The sequence below is a fragment of the Phascolarctos cinereus genome, unplaced genomic scaffold (genome assembly GCF_003287225.1).
Source record: "Phascolarctos cinereus isolate Bilbo 61053 unplaced genomic scaffold, phaCin_HiC Scaffold_1;HRSCAF=81, whole genome shotgun sequence".
Classification (NCBI taxonomy): Eukaryota; Metazoa; Chordata; class Mammalia; order Diprotodontia; family Phascolarctidae; genus Phascolarctos; species Phascolarctos cinereus.
This window is the reverse complement of record NW_027555514.1, coordinates 262,903,724-262,922,751: the sequence shown is the minus strand read 5'-3', so window position 1 is coordinate 262,922,751 and position 19,028 is coordinate 262,903,724. Positions and strand designations below refer to the sequence as shown.

At 41.6% G+C, this 19,028-nt stretch overlaps 1 protein-coding gene across 6 annotated transcripts in view; it reads right to left on the bottom strand.

Moving 5' to 3' along the window:
* The window catches only part of LOC110221757 (death domain-containing protein CRADD), a 391,384-nt gene that overhangs the window by 140,513 nt on the left and 231,843 nt on the right, over positions 1-19,028 (bottom strand). For 5 of the 6 annotated variants that reach the window (XR_013482903.1, XR_013482904.1, XR_013482905.1 and 2 more), the window contains exon 4: positions 8,386-8,437. The gene's annotated coding sequence lies outside the window, so the exon portion shown is untranslated. Of the gene's footprint in view, positions 1-2,824; positions 2,914-8,385; positions 8,438-19,028 lie in introns of those variants that run through there. The other variant, XR_013482908.1, reaches the window with a different exon arrangement.

The following is a 19,028-nucleotide window of genomic DNA, read 5'->3' as shown; positions in this document are numbered from 1 at the left end:
ACTAGTGTAGTGCCTCTCAACCTGGTGGCTGGGGACCCCTTGAGGCAGAATTATTGCAAAGGATCACAGACTCATTCATCTACCAGGGGAGGGGAACCTGCAGCCTTGTGTCCTTCTAGGTCCTCGGCTGCTGCCTTTTGACTGCGTCCAAGTTTTACAGAAGAAATCCTTTTATTAAGGGGATTTGTTCTGGGAAGTCTGGATTCACTCACTGAGGATCTTGAGGCCAAAGGTTCCCCACTCCTGATTCTAGTCCAACCCCTAATTTTATAGATGGGGAAACTGAGGCTTAGAGAAGTCATAGAATCATAAATCTGTGTCTGCAAGAGACCTTGAAGGTGATCTACTTCAACTCCTTAAGTTATAGAATAGATTGAGAGCCAGAGGCCATCCAAGCTAATTCTCTCATTTTGTAGATGAGGAAAATGATGACCAATGAAGTAAAGACGCTTGTCCAAGGTCATACAGGTCGGAAGCACAAGACGCAGGATTTGAACCCAGTACCTATTCTTCTGTTCCACTTGTTAGGGGTGTGGTAGAAGAGGTGACTCCCATAGAGGTATAAGTGCAACCAGATGACTTCTGGGGTCCCTTCAAACTTTGAGATTCATTGTACGCTAAGTAAATACTTGACTCAACAACAGCCTGCTTTGCTACTTCCTTAATTCAGTCATACCACGAATCTCATTGTGTTGTGTAGGTGGGGGATGATGCATTTATTAAACACCTATTATGTGCCCAGCACGGTGCTAAGCAATTTACAAATATTACCTCATTTGATCCTTACCAACGACCCTTAGAGGTAGATGGTATTATTATCCATATTTTACACATGAGGAAACTGAGATATGAGAAGTTCAGTGACTTGCCCAAGGGCATACAACTGGTCAGTGTCTGAAGGTAGATTTGAACTCAGGTCTTCTGAATCCAGGTGCCATGCTCTATCCACTGGACCACCTACCTGCCTCTGACCACGCTCCTTATGACTGCAGTAGCGGTGAGCAGTGGTGTTAAACTCACATTGATTCATACTTAAGGATCCCTGAGAACCCATGGCGTCTTGGCTTTAAAATGCAATGTCTGTGTTTTATTGTATTTTTATTTATTTTACTAAATATTTCACGATTACATTTTAACCTGTTCTAGGTGGTACTTGGGAGTGCTGCAGGCTCATGGGCCCAAGGGCTCTCCGGTAAAAGGTCCACCTGTCTCTACTGCCAGCAGCCCGGTGACAATGTCAGTCCTGCCCTCTGCACCAGGACTTTGGATGAGTTTTAGCAAACACTCCCAGATAGCACAGAAACATATCTCACTTAATAGTTGTTTTGCTATTGTTGTGGGCAGCTGGGCGGTGCCATAGTGCACAGAGTGCTGGGCCTGCAGTCAGAAAGACCTGACTTCAAGTCCAACCTCAGACACTTACTAGCTGTGTGACCCTGGGCAAGTCACTTAATCTTGTTAATCTCTGTTTGCCCATCTGTAAAATGAGCTGGAGAAGAAAACGGCAAACGACTCCAGTGTCTTTGTCAAGGAAACCCCAAACGGGATCACAAAGAGTTGGATATGACTGAAAACCAACTCAAACATTGGAGCCCTGAGAACAGAGAACAGACGAAAGCAGCAACGGAGAAAATCAAGATTTAACGTCAGGAAAAACGTCCTAACCATTTTTGTTGTTTGGTTGCTCAGGCTGACTGTGTGACTCCACGGACATTGTTCATGGCATTTTCTTGGCAATATCCACTCCAGTTATACAAAAATGGAATGGACTGCCTCAGGAAGAAGTGGGTTTCCCCTCACCTGAGATTATAGGATTCTAGATCGAGAGTGCAAAGGAACCTCAGAGGTTATCCTATTCCACCTCCACCCCACCCCATTTTACAGTCAAGCAAAGTGAGGCCTGTAGAGGTCACATGACTAGTCCAAAGTTTCATAAGTAATGAGGATGCAAGGTAGGATTTGAACTCAGATCTTCTGCCACTTGTTGGGTGTGATGTAGATCAAACTCTTCAGGACTCTTACGGGACAGGTACAGAAGTTCTTTTCCCCACTCTGAGATTCCGTGCCTCTGAGATTCACTACATCCAAGCTGAGTGTAATCCTTTACACCCATCAAAGCCCAGCCCAGCTAGGCAGTGGCTAATACAGCTGTGATGCTGGGCACTGGCTGCCTTCCAGGTTTCTATCAGAGGGCTTTCCATTTGATGCTGAGTAAGACAGATCAATTACCCTGCTGACATTGGTCAAGGAGCCACGTGTCAATGTGCAGATTCCTGGTATCCCATTATATTTTAGAAGAAGTGTTATACAACTAGGGCTCTGCTGAATGTCAGCCTCACCTGATGCTTCCTGCAGCGTGTCCCCTACCCCCATTCCAGCAGCCAGCCACACAAAGGACGTTTGGGTCTTTTGGATGCTTGCTCTACATCCCTCGCCCAGGGGTGGGGAATCTGCAGTCTCAAGGCCACATCTGGCCCTCTAGGTCCTCAAGTGCAGCCCTTTGACTGAATCCAAACTTCACAGAACAAATTTGTTTCTTTGGGCTGCACTGGAGGACCTAGAGGGCCACATGTAGCCTCAATGCTGTAGGTTCTCCACCCCTGCTTGTCAATCAGTGTATCATCTGAAGGGGAAAGCTCTGGGGAAGAATCAACAAAAGATTTTTAATAAGCACCTACTGTGCTCAATGCAGTGGGGCAGGATGGTATAATGGAGAGAGTGTAGCCTGAGAGTCAGGAAGACCTGGGTTCAAATCCCACCTCTGACACATACCGGCAGTATGGACTGGGCAAGCCTCTCAGTCTTTGTTGCAGATGGGGTGCTGACTGCATTGGTACAGGGAACTTCCTCGAGGGAGTTCTCAATGCCAGTGAAACCACAGGTCTGATTCTCCCAAAATGAACTCTGGCAGAGCTGGAGGGGAAAATTTAGCATTAGGGTTAGGGTTACGAAGATGGTATATGAAGATAGGATACAGATGCTGGTCTCCAAAAGCTCACAATCTAAGGGCAGGGGGAGAAGGACAAGCATGGTATAATGGAGAGAGTGCTGGGCTTGGTGTCAATAAGACCAAAGATGAAGCCCACCTCTGGCACTAGTTTTGCAGCAACAGGCAAGTCACCTAACCTTGCTGAGTCTCAATTTTCTCTCACTTGTAAAGGCAATCAACAAGTATTTATTAAGCCCCTACTATGTGCCAGCCACCGTGATAGGCTCTGGGGATACAAAGACAAAAAACTCTCTCTGTCCTCATGGGACTTGCATTAGATTAGAGGAGAAAATAGGCATCTGTGTACACCAATGTGTGGTTGTTGTTCGTCCTTCACTTTCAAAGAGGACCAATAGCATCATGAGGGTGATGTCTTAGCTTGTGTGTGAATTGGATTTAAGTGAGGCAGAGTTGTGCAAAGTTGTTACCCACATACACACATGCGCGCGCACACACACACACACACACACACACACACACACACACACACACAATACAAAGTAATTCTGGAAGAAGATACTAAAAGCTAGGGAACCAGGTATGTCCCTATAGGAAATGTAGCATTGATGTCACAGGGGTGTTCAGAAGCTCAAATGAGGTCACGTATGTCTAACTACGTGAATACCAACCTCTGGGCTCACGTAGCTGGGATGTTGTGCTATCTTCCTCTTCGCTAACGGTACCTTTTAACTTTGGACTCATAGGTACAATCAGACTCACTTTAGCCTTAGGAGAGCATTATTTCTAATGAGAGGGGATAGGATTCCTATATTGTTTGGTTCTATGGGCTCCCATCCTTGAGCTCCAGGAAAAAATTCCTTTAGACAATTACATGTCTAGAGTTTCCCCCAAAGCGGGGATGGGGAGTAGAAAGCTACTCAAAATCCAATGTAAATCAGGTATGGGACAGACATTTATTTACACACACAAATAGCTGGCATGAGCTGCATCTTTAAATCTACCTGGATAAGGCATAATATTCTCTTTCTGGTGGTGTTGAGGGTTGAAGGGCTTATTCATTCATAGTAGGACCACCATTCAAGTAAGGTGAATAGGGAAGGGCCACCATCCCCCTCCTTGTAGGCCCCATGGCCGGAGAAATGGGCTCAGGGTTCAGGTCTTGTTTTGTTTGTCCTTTTCAATTCTAAGGGCAGGTAGTGAAGTCCCAGATCCAGGAGCTTGAACCTCATGGACCTTGGGACCCAGGATTCCAAGCTGGATGAAGCAGCCAGTCCAGCAGGGAAGTTCTGAGAAGCCAGGCTCCCAGAACTCAAGGGCAAGAAGTGCTTTGAACTTGGAATTTGGTGGGACTAATACTATGTAGGAATTTGGTTTAGCTATGAACCTAACCCTTATCATTAGTCCAGTGCTTACAAATGGGGGATGTTCAGTCACATCCAACTCCGTGACCCCATTTGGGGTTTTCTTGGCAGAGATACTGGAGTGGTTTGCCATTTCCTTCTCCAGCTCACTTTACAGATGAGGAAACTGAGTCAAACAGAGGTAAGAGACTTGCCCAGGGTCACACAGCTAGTAAGTGTCTGAGGTTGGATTTGAACTCAGGAAATTTTCTTGACTCCAGGCCTGACACTCTATCCACTGCACCACCTCACTGCCCTACTGAGTGAAGGTAAGGAAGATAATTTCCCCAAGGAACCAGGAAAAATGTTTATATGTTTGTTCTTGTTACACCTGTGAAGTGAATATCCCTTTGTTTAAGCAAATCTGATCATTAAGTAGTTAAGTAGAGCTGGGGTGCTTGGACCTCTAAAACTGGTGATTGATGGGGAGCTTGAGCCAATGGTAGAGAAATGAGACTCTTTAATCTCTTAAAGGTACAGGAGAACATTGGGAAGAGGAGTAAAATGTAACACACCTGGCCTTCAGGATCAGCGTGATCCCTGTTACACTTTAAAAAAAAATTATAACTATGGTTAGACCCTCCCAGAAGGTTGAGATTTAAGCATCATCAGAACATAAAGCAGTTTGCAAGATTAATGAATAGGTATTGTTACATTTCACCTGAGCTCTGCACTGACCTCTCAAAGTTCAGGTCCATTTACCATTCTCTAAGGCTGGGTTTGGGATCCTTTTCTTGATGACTCTCTTCTCTGTTGAAGAGAAGTCAGACCAGAGCTTAGTCATCTCTACCCAGTGGATCTAGAACCAATGAACATCTAGAACTCACAGTCACCTCCAAGTCTGGACACATCTATTTCGAGGTTAATGTTTTGTCAACTATACTAAGAAAAGAAATGCAAAACAGCAGAGACAGCCAGAGTTCAGAGACCCAGGTTCAGGTTTCCCTGGGTAGGACATGTGTGTTAGCTGCCACATGCCTATGGCTGCATGGTAGCTGGGGTGAGGGAAAAAGCGAGATGACGGTCCCCTCCCTCAAACTCTAGTGGGAAGAGCTAAAGGCTCCTGTCTTTGGAGCATAATGGTAGCCTGGCAATATGTGCCTTCCCTCCCTTTCACAGAGTCATTGGCTCTTCCTACTCAGTGGTCAATAAGGGGAATGTTTCTTCATTTCAAAACATCTGAGACCTTCAGCACTGACTCATACATGACCAGCTAGGAATAGCCAAAGAGTATGTGTGTCATGCCTAAAGTGCCCAAACCCTGAGCTAGCTCTCATATTCAGCCAAAAGGAGGGCAGGCCAGCTCTCTGAATGTTCCGTGCCACCCTTGACCACATATGTTAAGTGTTTATTTAAAGGGCAAGTAGGTAGCGTAATGGATAGAGTGCCAGGCCTGGAGTCAGGAAGACTCATCTTCCTGAGTTTAAATCTGGCCTCAGAGACTTACTATCTGTGTGACCCTGGGCGAGTCACTTAACCCTGTTTGCCTCAGTTTCCTCTTCTCCAGTCCAATTATCAATCCATAGTGCTTGGCCGACTGAGCAGCGTTGCGGAACAGATTGTAGGTCATACTACCCCTTCTAGACAGCTAACTCAAGGTCTTTGGAAGCTTCTGTCTGCCTGTTGTCCTGTAATTATTTCCCAGAAGCCTGGAAGCACATTATAACTCAGGCTTCCAGGATTCTTCTTTTGTCCTTACATAAACACCCCTTAAATGAGATTTTTTTTTTGCTGGTTTCACACATATATCTTTTCTTTTATTTTCTGTATTGAAATGTCCATGTTAGTTTATCATTAAATTAATAATAAAAACATAAAAACAAAATGAGTTGGCTTAATTAGATCAGAGATTCTTAATGTTTTTGTACGTCTCGCACACCTTTGGCAATCTAGTGAGAACTAGGGACTTTCTCAGAATGTTCTTTTCAGTTGATAAAATGAGATATCTTGCTGGGTGGTCTAGTGCAGAACTGTCAAACTCAAATAAAAATGGATCTCTGAGGGCCCATATTGACTTTAAAAACCCACAAATTAATATTATCTATGTTGTACTATATTTCTATTTATTTTGTTAAATATTTCCCAACTATATATTTTTTTGGTTTTGCCAATTTTATTGAACCAATAAAATTTCTACTAATAACAATGAAAGAAATTTCAGCAAGTATAAATGTGTTTAACAAACTCCATTGTTCCATACCTATAAATAGATTTTCAAAATGTCATAAAAAGTGTATATTTATGAATTGTTGTTAACATGTTAATACACAGTTCCTTCATTTAAAATGTTATTTGTCCCAACTCTCACCAACAATTCCTTATGCATCTGGTGAAATAATATTACCATTCTCCCCCAAAAGAAATTCAGACTAAAAGCACTAGAATATTATGCTCCAACTGATCTGTTCATGTCAGTTACAAAAAATGGCAATGTAAGAGAAAAAAACCCAACTAGTCATGCAAAAAGCTCTCCTGGTTCCCCTAAGAAAATATCTTAACCACTGACTCAAGCAGAGGGTACAAGTTTTGTGAAGGCATATCATTAACTACTACATTAGACTGTTTTTAGCAAGGGCAACTTGAAAGTGACTGTTTATGAAGTTTGCTACTTTTGGAATTGAAACTATAAACATAAGACTGATGTTTGACATTGTGTGTGTGAATTCTTTTTTATTTTATATTTCATTTATTTATTTATTTGTTTGTTTGTTTTTGTGCGTGTGAATTCCAAATTGCATCAATGGTCCATTTGTTAAAAGTTTATTCTAATTCGAAATCTTATGCAGTATGTCAGTCTTAAAGATCATACCATCTGCCTCATATTAGTCCAAAGTCATCCGCTTCATAAAAACAAACTTAAATGTTATAGTAACGAAGCACAGGACTACAAAAGCGAAACATCACAGCATTTGATTACATTGGATAAAAAGTACCATGGAACACAAAACATAATTTGTATTAATACTGGTGAATTAAAGAATGTAAGATAATAGATGTTCATAGCATGCTCACAACTTCTGGGGTAAAACTATGTCTAAAACCCAAAGTCAAGAAGCTGCCAATCTGATTTTGATTTGCATATCAGCTACAAAGTCATAAAGTACACATTCATTATTGTAGCTGGTCCTGCAAAATCGAAAACAAGAGGAATTTCAAGTGCAAATCCTATCATAAGCTACAGGATACACACAGTTCCATCATGATCAGGAAAAGTATCATCAGGTTTTTAAGAGGCTAATCCAAGTATTGAGGCAGCAGCCCAGGTTTACCAGACTTGTTCCTTTGCCTTGTATAGACCATGTGTGGATTGCCTGTCCTATTAGCATAAGGAAAATTCCTAAGCGTGTAGTTTGCTTTCTGTGACTGTCCTATTTTGGTAGCAGAGGAAGAAGGAAGTCTGAAACAACAGAAAGCAGCAGGTAGGAGAGAAGATCACATTTTCCTCTTGGGATCACAAAGCAAAACGATTTTGTACTGCACAAAAGTTCAGCCTATTTTCATTTGAGAACATCACTAAACATTTAACTCACACAATTGACAGAACCCGTAAAATTCAGCAAAGGGGTTGTTTCTCAACATTACAGAAGAAAATGGTTCACTTAGCCTTCCAACTGCCATTCCTTCTCCACCCTAACTCCTACTTCTCCCTGACCAAATGGAGAAAATAGCCTAATTAGTCTGACATGCAATTATAAGTTTTCCCAACTACATTTTAATCTGGCTTAGCCATACTCTGGAGTTTATGGGTTGCTTGTGCCTGGCAGGAGAGCTTGACACCTCTGACGCATCCTAAAGTGCATTAGAAACCTAGGAAGAAGTGGGTCATTTACCCTTCCACAGAATCAGTTTTCTGATCTGTAAAATGGGGATAATAATAGCTCTTACCCATCTGTCAAAGGAGACCCAAACAGCAAGAAGCAGTGACGAAGCAGTGGGGAACAGTATTACAGAGCCTACCCAAGAGAGAAGTGAGATCTACAACACTTGCTGGGAACCAAGGGTAGTGATGGCATTGAGAAGACCCATGACTCTTACCTTGAATGGAGTGATGGGGAAGCAATGGGGTGCAGTGGCAACTGGAGGAGACCTGTCAACAAAAATGCAATATGGTGAGGAGCACCGATGTGGAGGAATGAACCCTGTCTCCTCTCTGGGGTGCGATTCCCCACCTGGGTCATTCCTGGAAGTCCCTGGGGGGGAGGGGGATCTCAATTATCTAAGGATGCTGAGACAAGTCCTTTCTCTGACTTCTATTGTATGACTAAAACTCTTCAATATTTTGGGGGGGGTGAATAATACCTTCCACCTTATAAGGTTATTAGGAGAAGCAAATGAAATTACACACACATGCACACACACACATCTATGTATATATACATACAAATCTCTTTACGATTCTTAAAAGCTATATATATATATATATATCAGCTATTATTAGCTATTATCTATTATTAATATTATGCATATTATCGATCAATAAGACTTTACTAAGCATCTATTAATATATCAGGAATTGTGATAAGAATTAGGAACACAAAGAAAAAAACTCCAATCATTCTTGCCATGTAGGAGTTTACCTTTTATCAGGGAAATAAGGCCGCACATGAGGCAAGCTCAGGTATGATACAAGCCAGATTTGAGAGTGGGAGGAGGAAGATGGGAAAGGCATAGCCTTAGTCAGATCAACAAGGTATAGTGTCTTATGAGGCCAGACTTGGGCAAAATGGGAAGGAGGGAATGTCTTCTTTCCTTTCAGATGCTTTCTTCTTCCTCTTAGTATCCTCTTCCTCAGCTACCTAACTCTCCTCCAGATGCTGATTGCTTATCCCACTCATAGACTTCATACCTTGACCAGATCACCTATCAAAATGTCCCGTTCCTTCTCAGATAGCCGTCATGTTGGAAAGCATTCTGATCGATTTAACTATCACCACGATGGGAGAGAGCAAGATGTAGGGGACAGGGAGCAGGACTTGGAGTCAGGAAGACCTGGATTCAAATCTCACCTCTAACACTCACCTTGTCATGTGACCATGAATAAAAACAATTAACCTCTCCAAGTCATAGTTTCTTGATCTGTTAAAATGGGGATTATAATGTCTGAAATACTGCTTTGTTGTAAGACTTACATGAGACAATATATGTAAAGCACTGTCACATATAATTACATGTTATGCATATCACATGTGTTATAATCTTAATATCATTATATAGTATATCTTAATATAATAACAATTTTCATTATAATATTAATGTGATTATATAATATATTGTTATAATCACATTATTATTTTTGATAGTTATCATCAATAATAATTTAACATGGTACCTCCACAGAGGGTGCTCACAATTAAAAATCAGACTCTTAGAAATGAAAAGCTCACGTCAATTCAAATCAAGAAACACTTATAAATCCCCTACTATGTGCTATCACTATGTTAGATGCTGGGGATACAATTAGGAAAAGTCTCTCCCCTGAAAGTATAGTCAGCTGGCATATGATGTGTGAACAGATAGGTATTCCACCATAAAAAAGGATGGAATCACCAATAGTTGAATTTCAGGCACTGTTGCAGCCCATCTGGGGAGATATTCTGGGGGCATTTTGGAAATCCTTAAAATCATACCACATACTTTGCTTTTGTGTAAGACTGTGCTATAGCTGTGATGGATAGAGGTAACAGGGTTATAAGCCAGCTCACGTGCCCCTCTTCCCAGGAAGCGTTCCCTGAAGAGTCTCTCCCAGGCAGTGAATTCTCTCTTATATGATCTTACAGCACTGTATACTCCTCAGGCACTTTTTTTTTTTGAAGTAGATCTTTGATTTCTTGGCATAGATCAGGACTTCTTAGATTTTTTCCACTCGTGATCCCTTTTCACCTGAGAAATTTTTACCTGAGTATATAGCTATATAAAATAGATATACAAATCAAACATTTGCTGATAACAAATCACAAAGAAATTTATTTTAAAAGAATTCTTTGGTATACATATAATTTTACCATTTATTAAAGATGAAAGCAAATTTTCATACTAATGAGATGGATATGCTTTTTTTTTTTACATAAAGAATTAAATCAGGGCAGTTAGGTGGCGCAGTGAATAGACCACTGGCCCTGAAGTCAGGAGTGCCTGAGTTCAAATCTGGCCTCAGACCAAACATTTGACACTTCCTAGCTGTGTGACCCTGGGCAAGTCGCTTAACCCCAATTGCCTAAAAAAAAAAGAATTAAATCTTGGTGGAATATTTGATACTGCAGCACATAGAACATCGTCAATGTTTTTCCGAGTTGATTAATATTTTGATTTTATAATCATCGATGCTGTATTCAGAGCCAAGGCTGCAGTGAAGTTTACGCAATGCAACACGGGCAAGCACTGCCAGAGACACTTCGGATTCAGTATGTGTTTGATTTTGAATTAATTTTTGGTCGTTGAGCATTCAGAAACTTTTTACTGTTGCCAGATTTTTCGTGACCTCCACATTCAGTTATGTGACCCCATATGGGAATGTGACCCACAGTTTAAGAAGCTCTGGACAACTTCCCCTCTACCAACACAAAATTAGCACCTGCTCTGCAATTTATAGTCTAAGAACATTGTCTAGGGCACCAGGAGATTAAATGAATTTCAGAGAAGCACACAACAACTTGAGATTAAGAAAATCAAATTGACGTTGTCTCCATTTTTGTCATTGATTCTGTTCTGTATCACCATTGCCATTTTGTACACTAAATCACCTTTCTTCATCTCTGAGTTAAGTTCAGAAGTTCAGCTTGCCTAATAATCATTGCTCTATTCTTGTGTCATGGAAATCTGTTATTCTTGGAGGATGCAGGTGGATACCAGGGAGTCTGGTCTTTTATCTCTGCAACACTGACTGTGCCAAGAAAGTCCGGTTTGTTATCTCTGTGATGCTAACTAGCCATACAGGTGGACACCACCAGTAAGCTTTCCATAGAGACAAGATGTTACCCGAATTTCCAATTTCCAGCTAATTATATTGTCCCCTATGCCTGTGATGCTCCAAACTTTGTAATCAATCATATTGTTTTCCCCATCTATGATGCTGCCTTCTGGATGCTCCTCTTTTTGTCTGTAAAAATTATCTGTCTGCCTTTACTCGATGTTTTTGGAGGAACTGGGAGAGCCCTTTTATTGGTAATTGCTAGCCTTACCAATAAATCGAATGTGCTCAGAACTTTGTGCTACCTTAACTTTAATCATGACAAGAACAAGGAGTATTTCATTACTGTCTTGTATCTTCAGCACTCAGAACAGTACTTGGCACACAGTAGGCAATTAATAAATGTTTGTTGATTGATGTTTGGTGGGACTTAAACCCATATCTTCCAGATTCCAGATTCCACCCTCTATCTACCTTAGGTGCTTATCACTCACTAACTGATCTGCATATGTGTTTTATTTCTCTTACTAGATTGTAACCTCCTCAAAGACTGCAGAGATTGTGCCTTATCTTCACCCTGCAGAGTCTAGCACAGTGCGCTACATATAGGAGGTACTTTAAAAATGCTTGTTGAATGAATGTATTCTTGTAGTTCTGAGTCATTCTGGAAGCACTAAACACATTAAGAAAGAATCAAACCAAGCTCTCCTTTCATGCAAGGTTCAGATATAGAGGGTTAGCTTACTATCTATGTGACCTTGGACAAATCATTCAACTCCTCTGAACTTCAGTTTCTCTATCTATAAAATAAAGGCCTGGAACTAGGTCATTCTAAGGTCCCTTCCAGCCTCTAATACATAAGCCTCTAACAATAAGCTTCCATTCCCTAATCCTATGAGCCCATATCTTTGACCATAGCATTGATGTTTTGAAAGAATGGAATAATGCAAATGTCTTAGCCCATCAATTTCATCAGAGTTCATGAGTCTCATCAGAAACAGCTAAGAGTTATGACTTTCCCTTTCTCTTAGATACTACTCTACTGGTGAGAAGACAGTAGGGCTGACTCTACATTGGAGCTGGACTTTGGGGGTATGGGTAAACGCCCAGATGCTTCTTAGTGCCTAGGTCCTGTGATGCCTGACTGACCCTAAGAAAGAAAGAGAAGCCAAGAGAAGGACACTGCACTGACCTTGTGGCCTTCATTTGTTACCGCCATTGCCCCTTGATGTCCTCTGTGCTCAGAGCTCTGTCCAGCTCAGCTGCACAGCCCAGAAGACATATGCTCCCTAAAGGAACATGAGCAAAGACCCTCCAGGCTTACTGTAGCTGCTTTGTTACACTTTGATGAGCTCCCCTCTGCCATGTGCAGTGTCTGTCTATCTGTCCCTCTTCCGCTGCCTCCAAAGGACAACCAGATCAGCAACAGCAGCTCAGACTGGTCAGCTTTCAAACACCAAAGGTCTCTAAGCTCATCGCACACAAATTCCCTGAGAGTAGGAATGGTCTCATCCTTCATATCTATCTCTGGTGTCTGGCACATAGTAGACACTTGATAAATGCTTATGGCTTGATTGATCCAGAGCTCAAAGGACCTAGTTGGCCACCTGGTTCAACAAATGAAGGCTCCAAGGCCCAGAGACCTGCCCAAGGTCATACAAGTACGAGGCAGCAGAACCAAGATTCAAACTGAAGACCAAGGCATCCAAGTTCCCCACTGTACCAGGTATTCTTCCTGAGCTGATTTAAGGAGGACAGGAGAGAAACTGGTGCCTCCTTGGGGCTGTGGATGGCATCTGCTGCTGCGTCCTTCCCATTACATGCTCACACATGCATGTATACATATACACACACACACACACACAACGTATATATACACATATACATATGTTTGCATATATATGTTTGTGTGTGTGTGTGTATATATATATATATATATATACATATATATATACACATATGGAGAAGAGGGAGGACAGAGAGAGAGGAGAGAAATACAGAGACAGAGGCAGAGATAGGTGAGAGATAGACAGAGACATATGAGAGAGACAGAGAGAGATAGGAAAAAGAGAGATAGAGACAGAAAGACAGAGATAAGAGAGACAGAGACAAAGAGAGAGGAGAGAGAGAGAGAGATAGAAGAGACAGACAGAGAGAGACAGAGAAAGATAAGAGAAAGAGAGACAGAGAGATAGGAAAAAGAGAGAGCTAGAGAGACAGACAGAGAGATATAGGAGAAAGATACAGAGACAAAGAGAGAGGCAAAACAGAGAGACAGAGACAAAGAGAGTGGAGAGACAGAGAGAGAGAGAAAGATAAGAGAGAGACAGAGAGACAGGAGAAACAGAGACAGAGATAGGTGAGAGAGACAGAGAGACAGAGACATAGGAGAAAGAGAGAGATAGGAAAAAGAGAGATAGAGACAGAAAGACAGAGAGATATAGGAGAAAGAGACAGAGACAAAGAGAGGAGAAATAGAGAGACAGAGACAAAGGGAGAGGAGAGACAGAGAGAGATAGGAGAGACAGAGAGAGAGAGAGACAGACAGACAGACAGAAACACAGAGAGAGGAGAGACAGATATAGGGAAGGGAGACAGAGAGACAGTGACAGAGAGATAGGAGAGAGGCAGAGAGAAATAGGAGAGAGAATTCTAAATTCTATAGCATTCAACTATCTTGTTCCTTAAAAAATAAGATTACATATGAGAAGTACTCTATAAAGCTTAAAAGTGTTGGCTTTTATTATAATGAGGATTATCCTATGATCTATGATCTCATTAATTAACTAATTCAAGGTGAGAATAATTCTTGGGATAACAGAGTATAATTATAAAGTTTCAATTTATTCTCCTACATCAGCAAATATATTTGGAACACACTTGGTGGGCTGAAGGGCAGGAGGACCTGGAAGGAAACAATGGGACATCATAGAGTCTTAGTAAAAGAAAGAACTATGAAGTTACATTTTCTTTGGCAAATGGAGCCAGGTTGACTCCCCAGGACACTTAATTAGACACAAAGACAACTATATTGGACAGAACAAAGCCCATAATTGTAAGGGAAACTGAATTTAAAGCTATTGATCCCCAAACAACTTTACAAGAGGAAGGATATTGGACAAGACCAGCCCAGAGAAAAGGAGGCTGGCCTATTTCTAGCAGAGAAGTCTGGCCTTTTCTACAAGTTGCATTTCTAAGGGGCCCATCAGTTTGAAGGTTACCAACAATACTCTTTCATCTTGGCCGCTGAGACAAACATTCTATTTTAGAATCCATCCTCTAGTTCTTGGGAATTATCTTTCCTATCTAACAAGCCCCACAGTGCCAATAAAGGTAACTGTGCTTTGTTGTGAGATTTTGTACAACTTTCCAGATAACTGCTTACCCACTTGCTTGGAGCAAAGAATAATTGGTGATAGATGGGTTTGTAGCAAAGGATATTGACTTTTACTGTGTAAATGAGAGGAGGGGGGATTTGTGTGACAGACATGCCAACTCAAAAAAGATGGAAACATTTGATTAGGAAAGAGTAATTAAGCACTGCCCATGGGTCCAGGTGCAGAGGCTTTGAGTACAGGCCCAGTGATGGAGTGGATAGCCATCTTCTCAGGACTGATGAGAACCTCACCACCAGTTGTTCTTTTGTTTCAGTTGCGTCTGACTCTTTGTGGCCTCATTTGGGGTTTTGTTGGCAGAAATACTGGGGTGGTTTGCCATTTCCTTCTCCAGCTCATTTTACAGGTGAGGAAACTGAGGTAGACAGGCCTTAAATGACTTGCCCAGGGTCACACAGTTAGGAAGTGTCTGAGGCCAGATTTGAACTCAGGTCTTCCTGACTCCAGGCCAGGCACTCTATCCAGTGTACCACCTAGCTGCCCATTCCATACCAACTTTTAAAAACTTTGAGTAAGTCATATATCTGTATTGGTGAAAAGAGGACCCAAACCAATGAAACTAGAACTCTCTGAAATATTGAAGTGTCAGCAAATGCATGGCATTGTGCTAGGCACATGGTCCCTGGTCCGGAGAAGCTTAAAATATAATGGGAGAGATAAGCCATGCCCACAATGGCCATACTACAAAATAGAACATAATACTACATAAGAGATAGCCACAAAAGAGTATCATACAAATTAGACAGGCCTTCCTGCCTCCACTCTCTCCACTGCATACTAGAGACAATATGGTACTGGATTTGGAGTCCGAAGATCCGGTTGAAATCTGGCCTTTCTCATAACCTATGGGATCTCAGATATGAAGGTTACCCAGAGGGCTTTGAATTCTTTTAATAACCTCCTACCAAACTCAAATCCTAACAACACAGTCTTTGATGTACTTATAGAAATCAAAATGGTGTGAACATGAACAAAGTTGGGAAAACAGCTGTATGAGACCAAGAGCATCCAGGTGTTAATAGAGGACAATGGTGCTAGGGGTGTGGAGGGACTGACATACAAGGTTTCTAGGGGATGGGAAGTACAAAGGCATGAACAAAAGTTCAGACTTTCTATATTCTAAAACTCAATAACTAGGTATCTAAATGCCTAATCTACTATTTATACAACATCTTTGTGAGAGTCATTTGTATACAGATTGAAGGCTTCCTCAATGGGAGTATTCATGGGGAACAAGCAGGCTTTCTCAAGCAATATTCAGCAGTATATCCAATCTTTTCCATTTAACAATTGACTGGCAACTGATCTATAGTCACAATTATTCCAGATGTTTTAGTTGTCAGGGATGCAAATGTGCCTTTGTTTCTGTGCCCTGATGTTAGTCACTTGCTCACATCATCTCAATAAAAGTAAGATGACTCAAGAATAAAGGATGTGTAGCTTATAATAATAGCCAGCACTTATGAAGCACTTTGAGGTTTACAAGGCACTCCACAAAAACCATCCTTCCAACAACCCTGGGGAGAAGGGTCCTATTATTAGCCTCATTTTACAGTTGAGGTAACTGAGGCAGACGGGGATGGAGGGACTTTACCAGGGTCACACAACTAGTGAGTGTCTGAGCCTGGATACGAATTCAGGTCTTCCTGACTCCAGATTCAGTGTTCCTGGTACTTTGTATGAGAGGCAGTTAGGTGGCGCAGTGGATAGAACCTTGGGCTTGGAGTCAGGAAGACCTGAGTTCAAATGCAGCCTCAGAATTGTCCTAGCTGTGTGAACTTGGGCAAGTCACTTACCCTCTGTTTGCCACTGGAGAAGGAAACAGCAAACTAGTCTAGTATCATTGCCAATAAAACTCCACGGACAGAGGGCCATGGGGTCATAAAGAATCAGATACAATGGAAACCACTGATATTAGACATATGACCAGGATGCTAGGATTCCAACTCTGTCTTCAACTGAGTAAACTGCAAAAGAAAATAAAAATTCCTTTCAAAATCTGCTTTGAACCCTTGAAGTTTAAAGAAGACAGGCCTTTCTCTTCTCTTTACAGAGGAGAAGCATTTTGCAAAGACTAAAGCAAGCATCCATTGGGAACCCAAACACCAACCCTAGAGAGTAGACAAAGGAAATCTTTAAAATTAAGAAGAATAAAAGGATCCCAGCTTTCTGAGAAGAAGGAGATGCTGGAATCCAGTCTCAGAACATGGACATCTGGCTTCCAGGGGCTGCAACACACCAGATTTGAGCAGATGGAAGACAGATTTGGGCAGATGGAAGGGCAGAAATATTTTGCTGGAATAATTTCCTGGGGTACAAAGTAAAACTGGCTTCACATCATTTCCACACTGCAGGGAGTCTCCATGAGTAGCTTATATTCTAAGGAAAGACTGAGTACAGAGTTGTTCCTGGAAGCTGGAGCCCAGCACATATCTGCATGACCTAACTTTCTCAGGACTGTTCCAGGAGAGGAGCTGGGCTATGCTTGTGTATGAGGAAAGCACTTGTCTTTCTAACAGTAGAGTGGACATGCTGTCTGGATGCCACCAGAGAAGAGAGTGAATTTTTCAGCTTAAAGGCTAAAAGGAGGTAATAAGAGAAGCTTATGTCTATCATAATTGGTAGATGTAACTTTACTTATGACCACCCTGTGGGGTGAGTAGTATAAATTTTGTCTCCATTTTACAGATGGAAAAACTAAGACTCCAAGACTTTTGGTGACTAACTCAATTGTTGGACTTGAATTCAGGTCTGTTAACTCTGAGTCCTGAAACAGACAGCAAAACTGTACCAGTGGGGGACCTCAATTATTCCTTCTTAGAACTAGATAAATCCAATCACAAAATAAACAAGAGAGAAGTTAAGGAGGTGAATAGAATTTTAGAAACATTAACTCTGCTCTTTCTACTACTACCTCCCCTGGGAAATTTATCCTGCAAAGAGGATTGAGCCTTTGTTCAGAAACTGAAACAGAATTTTTCTTAAGGTCAGGTAGAACAAGGAGAGGAGCAGCTAGGTAGCAAGAGCACTGTGCCTGGAGTCAGGAAGACTAATTTCCTTGAGTTCAAATCTGGCCTCAGACACTTACTAGCTGTGTGACCCAGGCAAGTGATTTAACCCTGTTTGACTCAGTTTCTTCATCAGTTGAGCTGGAGAAGGAAATGGCAAATCACTGCAATATCTCTGCTAAGAAAACCCCAAATGGGGGCATGAAGAGTCAGATATGACTGAATCTATTGACCAACAAAAACAAAGAGATGCAAACTGAGGTAGAGTAACTGCCCAACAGTTTGGGAGACTTGTATTCAAGTCTCATCTCTGACACTTATTGGCAGTGTGGCCCTGGGCAAGTCATTTAACCACTCAGGACCTTTAGGTAAACTGTCTAAGAATGTAAATTGCTGAGCAGGTGCTGATCTATATTTCTAGAGGGAATTTCCTCCCAGAGAGGTTTCAGGACCAGTAAATTAGGAGTGTGTGTGAGAAAGTTGGGGTGGGGGGGGAAGAAAAGAGGAGAGATGGAGAGAGGAAAAGAGAGAGAAAAAAATGAAAGGAAGGAAGGAAGAAAGAAAGAAAGAAAGAAAGAAAGAAAGAAAGAAAGAAAAGACAGAGAGAGAAGGAAGGAAAGGAAGGAAGAAAGAAAGAAAGAAAGAAAGAAAGAAAGAAAGAAAGAAAGAAAGAAAGAAAGAAAGAAAGAAAGAAAGAGAGAGAGAAAGAAAGAAAGAAAGAAAGAAAGAAAGAAAGAAAGAAAGAAAGAAAGAGACAGAGAGAGAAAGGAAGGAAGGAAGGAAGAAAGAAAGAGAGAAAGAAAGAAAGAAAGAAAGAAAGAAAGAAAGAAAGAAAGAAGAAAGAAAGAAGAAAGAAAGGAAGGAAGGAAGGAAGGAAGGAAGGAAGGAAGGAAGGAAGGAAGGAAGGAAGGAAGAAAGGAAAAGAAAAGAAAGGAGAAAGGAAGGAGGAGAGAGGGGAAAAGGAGAAAAAGAGAACAGAGGGAGAGAGATGGAGGAGGGAGACTGTGCAGCATCACAAGGCAAAGGGCAACTTCCCAGCTGCAATGACATCACCAATGAATGCTATTTAGCCTTGGCAACTACATTTCCAATTTGCAACTCTCCATCCTTCCAGGTCACAGATGTCAATGTTATTAATATCACTGCTTGCATTTACCAGGGAGGCTGAGAAATCCAGTGCTCCTAGCCCTAACTATCTCTTCCTCTCTGGGTGGCTTTGGGAGACAATGTGATATAGTGGACAGGGTATTGGACTTGGAGTCATGAAGACCTGAATTCAATTCTATCTCAGATACTTACTAGCTGTGTGGCCTTGGACAAGTCACTTTACCTCTATAGGCCTCATTTTCCTCATCTGTAAAATAAAGT